Consider the following 7,731-nt stretch of genomic DNA (forward strand, 5'->3'; position numbering starts at 1 on the left):
AATTTCAATAAATGTTAACATCAAGCTAACGCATGTTTGTTTGCAAACCCTTCCCCCTCCACATATCTCAAGAACAGTCTGACTGATGGACTAGAAGTGCATTTATGTGCCTCCTTGGACATGTCAGTGAGCTGATCTCATTTGCAGTATTGAAGTACTTTTGGAATTGAAGCACAAGCCTCAAAATGAAACATCAGTTGAAAACCCTCAAACCCATTTGTAACACTAGAAGCTGGGCCGCCCTTCGGGCGGCCCAGCGTCTAGTCGGCGACCTGGCCAACTCGGGAACGATGTAAATAGGGGTTGAATGCCCCACCCTTTAATGCAAACCCCATTATACCTGTTGTCATAGGACCCGTTTTGACCATCTGTTTGCCTGTGTCCATTTTATGTCCATATATGGAGATCACTGCAGATATAGTTCTGGGTCCATTTTATGCCCATATGCCCATATATGGAGATATCTGTCTATTTGCGTCCATTTTATGCCCATATATGGAGATCTCTGTATCTGTCTGTCTGTGTCCCTTTATGCCCGTATATGGAGATATCTGTTTATCTGCGTCCATTTTATGCCCATATATGAGATCTCTGTCGCTTTTTGTTTGTTTCTTCTTTAAGCAGAATACACAGCCTGCTTAAATCTGCATCATTCAAGTCATCCTCCCAGTCCCACGCTTTGTCGCTTGTCTTATGTTTGTCTTTGTCTCTTTTATTTTCTTTTTTGGAGCGGACCCCATGAATGCCCCACCCTTTAATGCAAACCACAATATACCTGTTGTCATAGGACCCGTTTTGACCATCTGTTTGCCTTTGTCCCCTTATGCCCATATATGGAGATCTCTGCACACACAGTACCGGTTGCGGAAAACTCTGATGTCAGACATCAGCTCCCCATTCGGGGATTCATTTTATGCCCATATCTGGAGAACGCGCGTGCCGGTGGGAAGAACGGTTCTCGAGATTCACATACATACATACACATTCACAGAGATTTTTTGTTGACTCATGTGGCGTACGTGATGTCAGAGCCTTTTATGAAGTGATGTCACAATGAGTCAGCGATTGTGCCGATTTCCTCAGGAACAGCCTGATGTCAACAATCAGCTCCGCGTAAGGAGATTCCGAACGTTTCGCGCCGCTTCGGGAAAACCGCATGCCGAGTCGGGCCGAGGCCCGGCACTGCACTCCGCGCCGCGGCGGGGAACGCGCGTGCTGAATCTGAAGCCGGTGGGACGAACGGTTCTCGAGATACGCGGATTACATACACGCAGAGATTTGTCGCATTTATAGATAGATGACCATATTAAATATATCTATCTATAAACTAGAAATACTGTTCCCACGAAACAGTGTGGGCTCGCATGGAACACTGTGTATGGATGCAAAGATCTGCCCAACGGGCACTCCAACATTCAATCCCTAAAGATGCCCTATATGAAGATTTGGGAGAACATACTACAAAATATGTTGTTGTTATTTATATCAGGTTGCACGTGTTGGTGGTGATGTCACCAAGAACGCAGACACACACACACACACACAGACAGACAGACAGACAGACAGACAGACAGACAGACAGACAGACAGACAGACAGACAGACAGACAGACAGACAGACAGACAGACAGACAGACAGACAGACAGACAGACAGACAGACAGACAGACAGACACAATTGGCTAAATTATAGATCAAAGATATGAGCTCCGAAATGATGTGCAGTGGGTGGGTTATGGGATGTGCACTGTGCACACAGTATATGAGGGATGGAAAGTAACTTTAACTGGTGCTTGCATGATAATATGTAGGAGCATCAATGTAAGAAATACCCGTTTCGTTTAATGGCTACAGAGATACTGTGTACCGATCTGCATGATTTTTGGACAAAATCTGTAACAGGGCCAGACAACCGACCCCCCCCCCCCCCCCCCCCCCCCCCGCCCGCCTGCACACACACACACACACACACACACACACACACACACACACACACACACACACACACACACACACACACACAGAGCTGGTTAAACATGTTGCCTCATGCTAGATGCAGAATAGATATGCCTCAAGCTAGATGCAGAATAGATATAGGTACACCATAAAAAATGCTAATATACAGCATTATGATTTGTGAAAGTGACAAACGGGCTTCACAGTTATGTCAGGTGTGTTCATATGCTTATGGTGATGCGATTTCAGATCAATTGCTCCAGCCACTGAGGAGAAACGCTGTGACAGACACTCAGACACTCAGACAGACAGACACTCACTCAGACATTCCGAAAATTATATGTTTGATAGGCATCCGTCCGTCAGTGATGACGATGGATTGCGCCTGAACTAGGGTCATTTCTTCTTGCAGCGGCGGCTGTGGCTGTGACTGTACAGCCCCACTCTGGAGTGACAGTCTTGAGTGCAGTTTGCACAGACGAATGGAGAGGGGTCTGGTACAGGATTGGGGGCTGCTTCACGCAGTTTCCTCTTCTGTCTTTTCACCTGCAGCAAGGAGATGTGTTTCTCCTCGGCACGGCGAGTTCCCGTAGCGACAGCCTGCCTCCAAACTACGGTCTTTAGCAGCTTCCTCCCAGTTGTTGTGATCAATGCCTGCCTGCTTCATATCACGTTTACAGACGTCCTTGAAGCGCAAGCGTGGGCGACCAAGTGGTCTGGAACCTGTTGACAGCTCGCCGTACAGAACAGCTCTGGGGAGCCGGCTGAAGTCCATCCTGTGGACGTGACCAAGCCACCTTAGGCGACGCTGACTCAGCATAGTGAACATGCTAGTGGATTGAGCGCGTTCCAGAACTTCTGTGTTCAGAATCTTTTCCTGCCAAGAGATCCCCAGGATGCGGCGTAGGCAACGCAGGTGGAAGCTGTTAAGCTGTTTCTCATGCCTGGTGTAGGTGGTCCAGGCCTCGCTGCCATACAGCAAGGTGCTGACGACACAGGCTTGATAGACCTGGAGCTTTGTGCGCATAGAGAGATGGTTGCTTGTCCATACTCTTTGTGACAGCTTGGCCATCACTACGGCGGCTCTTGCAAGACGGGTGTTCAGTTCCTTATCGAGTGACAGGTATATATATTAAAGCAATAAGCCACAAGAGGCGAGTGGTTACCGGGGGAGTATACACCGGCTGAGAGGCGTTGGGAAACACGAGGCGCAGCCTCGTGTTTCCGACCCTCTCAGCCGGTGTATACTCCCCCGGTAACCACAAGCCTCGCGTGGCTTATTGCTTTTCTAAAACGGTCACAATATTGCAACATGAAAATCATTGCATTGCATCATTTAAAGAAAGAAGTACACTTCTCCGCCACCAGGAAGAGACATTTCCTTGCGTTTACCAGCCACATACAGGAAAGGGACTTACGGAAGCCAGTGTTTACAAAGTCACGTCATTCTTTTTGCCAAAAAAAATAGGGAAACAACACTTATGTTAGATCAGTCTCATGTTAAGAAGTTAAGAACCATATTCAATCCATAGACATGTTTATTTTCATCCAGATTTAGCTGCTATGTGGGTGAACATCACATCAAAACGCTAGCATAGCAACCTAAGCTAAACAGCCGAGTGGTGCCTGGAGAATAGAGGGCGCTTGTTGCCTTTACAAGCCCCGCCCGGAGCCATTCAGTCACTGTCCTATGCATGCGGGCGGTGCTTAGAAGCACCCGCACGGCAGGATTTGAGAGGAAATCAAACGCTCGCTTCTTTAGTTCAGCCTCACGGCACAGTGGAAAGAAATAACGCACCTGGCTTTGATATAAACTGATTCAAAGTATGGGTTACAGTCTCAGGTATACCATGGCAACCAGCCAATCAGAATCAAGGAATGGAACTAGCCGTTTTAGAAATATATATATATATATATATAAGATAGATAGATAGATAGAAATATGTTGTAGTAAAGGATCCTGATAAAAGATAACTCCCAGATTCATTACAGTGGTCCTGGAGGTTACGGTAATGTTATCCGGAGTAGCAATATCATTGTGGGCTCGCTGAAAGCGGGCACACGCATGTTCTCCCAAATCTTTATCTATCTAGATAATGTGTTTCTAAAGTGTTTAGGGCCAATAACCTGCTAGAAGAAAACGGCAACTCAACCAGGTCTTACAGTGGTAAAGGTTTGCATGCAGGCAGATTGGCATGGAGGGAGTTGTGGTAGTTGAGCCTGGAGATAACAGAAGCTTAGATAAGGAGCTGGGCACACTCCTGGGCGAGGAAGTCTGATCCTCTGGATGTTGTAAAGTGCAATCCTACAGGACTGAGTGATCACTGCTGTGTATGCCTGAAGGACAGCTTACTGTCCATTCCCACGTTCTTGGCAGTTTGAGCAGGTGTTCCCAGGTTGTTGTTGCTGTTGTTGTTGTTGTTGTGGAAATGAAAGGATCTTGCATTTTTTTGTCAATACTGCACTTGAGGTGGAAAGACATCCTCGTTACTGCAATTCGGTAATATATTAGTAATATACCGGTACGCTACTTTACTAATGCGCTTTACCTCAACACTGGCCGTCTCCCAAGCGGATGCGTGTACGCGCGCGCCGCTCCCATGTGCGCGACCTCGCCCTTAGGGTGTCTTACTAGTATATTTATTATACTAGAAGCTCGGCCGCCCGCCGAGCGTCTAGTCGGCGCCCTGGCCAACTCGGGAACAATGTAAATAGGGAATGAATGCCCTGCCCTTTAATGCAAACCCCATTATACCTGTTGTCATAGGATCTGTTTTGACCATCTGTTTGCGTGTGTCCATTTATGCCCATATATGGAGATATCTGTCTGTCTACGTCCATTTTATGCCCATATATGGATATCTCTGTAGGACCCGTTTTGACCATGTGTTTGCCTGTGTCCATTTATGCCCATATATGGAGTTATCTGTTTGTCTGCGTACCTTTTATGCCCATATATGGAGATCTCTGTAGGACCCGTATTGACCATCTGTTTGCCTGTGTCCATTTATGCTCATATATGGAGATATCTGTATCTGTCTGTCTGCATCCATTTTATGCCCATATATGGAGATCTAATGAGTCAGCGCTTGCGCCGATTTCCTCCGGAACAGCCTGATGTCAACAATCAATCTGAAGCCGGTGGGACGAACGGTTCTCGAGATACGCGAATTACATACAGATAGACAGAGATTTGTCGCATTTATAGATAGATTATGGGGAGAGGGTTGGCTAGAAACAAGTAAGTGGTGATTATCTAAAGTTTTGTGAAATGGTCTTAGGAAAGTTGGCAGCCCTAATCATTGGACCAGCTGGGAAGTTGCAGGCAGAGATGACTGATAACCGATGCTGCTATACAAACTAATGTCAAAGCACTGTTAAGGAAAGCATAAATACCTTCAGTGACCAACAGAAGAAAACTCTGACTGTACTGTGCAGTGTGGACTCTGAGTGTTAGTGACTGTGAAGTGGAATTGTGCTGAAATTAGGGGTGGGCGATATGGTGATAATTATCGTTGAGACGATACAATGTCTCCACGATATGCATTTTCAGAGATACCATGTATATCGTGATACAATTGAGGGAGCCTTGTAAAACATCCTGTTTAATCGTTAATACAGAGATTCATTGCAGAATTCAATTTAAACCTGCATTTTGGTTTAAATCAGTAGTTCTCAAACTTTAAAATGTCAAGGTCTCCACTTAACTCTGACAGTATACAAAGGGTCCATTTGGTTTAATTTGTATACTGTCAGAGTTACATCTATACTATAATTTTGCGAATGTCTGTCTGAGTGAGTGAGTGAGTGAGTGAGTGAGTGAGTGAGTGTCTGTCTGTCACAGCGTTTCTCCTCAGTGGCTGGAGCAATTGATCTGAAATCGCATCACCATTAGCATATGAACACACCTGACATAACTGTGAAGCCCGTTTGTCACTTTCACAAATCGTATGCTGTATATTAGCATTTTTATGGTGTATCTACTATCTATTCTGCATCTAGCATGAGGCACATCTATTCTGCATCTAGCTTGAGGCAAAATGTTTAACCAGCTCTGTGTGTGTGTGTGTGTGTGTGTGTGTGTGTGTGTGTGTGTGTGTGTGTGTGTGTGTGTGTGTGTGCAGGCAGGCGGGTGTGTGTGCAGGCGGGTGGGCGGGCGGGCGGGCTGGGGGGGGGGGGGGGGGGGGGGACAGTATCTCTGTAGCCATTAAACGAAACGGGTTTCTTACATTGATGCTCCTACATCATGCAAGCACCAGTTAAAGTTACTCATATCTTTGAACGGGTAAGGGCTAGTACTGTTAAAGTTCCATTTAGACCTCCCAAAAGGAACCCAGAGAGTCTAGTTTTTGTCAAGTACCTTGAAAGATAACCATAAAAACCAACATGAAAAAGAATCGTGATAAAATCGTGTATCGTGATACAGCTTGGGAAAATATCGTGATATTGTATTTTTCCATATCGCCCACCCCTAGCTGAAATAAAGCATGCACATTTGAGCTGTATAGTTTAATCTCTACCTTTACTCTCAATATACTGTATATCAAATATCTATTGGCTAAATATTCTCAAGTCCAAGAAGAAGACCCAAATACATGTATTTATTTATAATGAATAATTACCGTACAATGTATGGTAGCTGTTTACACCCAATCATCTTGCCTTATCTCTCTCTATGACCTGTAGACATGTCTTCCCAGAGTGCCTTGTTTTCCCTCATTTAGACTCAGGTCAAAGTTCAGAATACTGGATGAAAAGATGGATTGGCCGCCGTCACTGTCTTGGCCAATCCTGCTGGGCTGCCATCTGCCTCTCTACGGTCAGGCTGCCGCTACACCCCTTCTGCTCTGAGCTTTACATAGTGGTTCACATTTCAATGTTATTATTGTTGTTTTGTTGTTCGTGCTCACCAATCAACAAACATTTATGGTTACTTTTCTACCTGCATCATAATTATACCATTTGAAAGGAATCCTACCTCAGGTACTTGTAACATATAGCAGAACAAAACCACTAAAAGGAGTAGTTCACCCCCCCACAGTGACTTTTATTCTATTCATTACTCTCTTTGGGTCTGGAATCAATGGGGGTAAATGTATTGTTATCAAATTATTGTCTTAGGAATGCAACAAAAACTCAAAAACATTATTGAACTCAAGTCTCCATTGCATGAGTAATCAATAGGGAAAAAAAGTCATTTTGGGGGTGAACTACTCCTTTAACTCTTTTTTTCTGCCCTCTTGTTTTGCATTCCCTTCTCTCAGTCATGATCATTCTTGAATCACAGATATATTGTCGTGGTGAGATGACTGACTGAATAAAATTAACGATGGATTTGACTGTGTAGCCAGGGGTTCATACAGTAGATTCATCATATGTACATTCATCATATATTCCTCAAGGAACAGTGATTATGCAGTACAACAATACATAAATAAATAATGGGAAAATCAATCCGTACTTAAAAAAAATATTGAAATGGAGCGTAAAATACAGTCCAGTGAGCATGCACACACGCGCACACACGCACGCACGCACACACACACACACACACACACACACACACACACACACACACACACACACACACACACACACACACACAAACTCACGATTATAATGACAGAATATGTTTGTGATATTCTAGGACTGAAGCGCTCCTTTCTTGTCCTCAGAAAACACGCTGCCACTCCATAATCTGACTTATGTAAAGGGGGATTAGCCTCCACTGAGTGTGTGTTGGATAAAATATTCCCTTTGTATTCTGACTGTCGACG

Source organism: Nannobrachium achirus (genome assembly GCF_963921795.1).
Source record: "Nannobrachium achirus genome assembly, chromosome: 8".
In the NCBI taxonomy this organism is placed as follows: Eukaryota; Metazoa; Chordata; class Actinopteri; order Myctophiformes; family Myctophidae; genus Nannobrachium; species Nannobrachium achirus.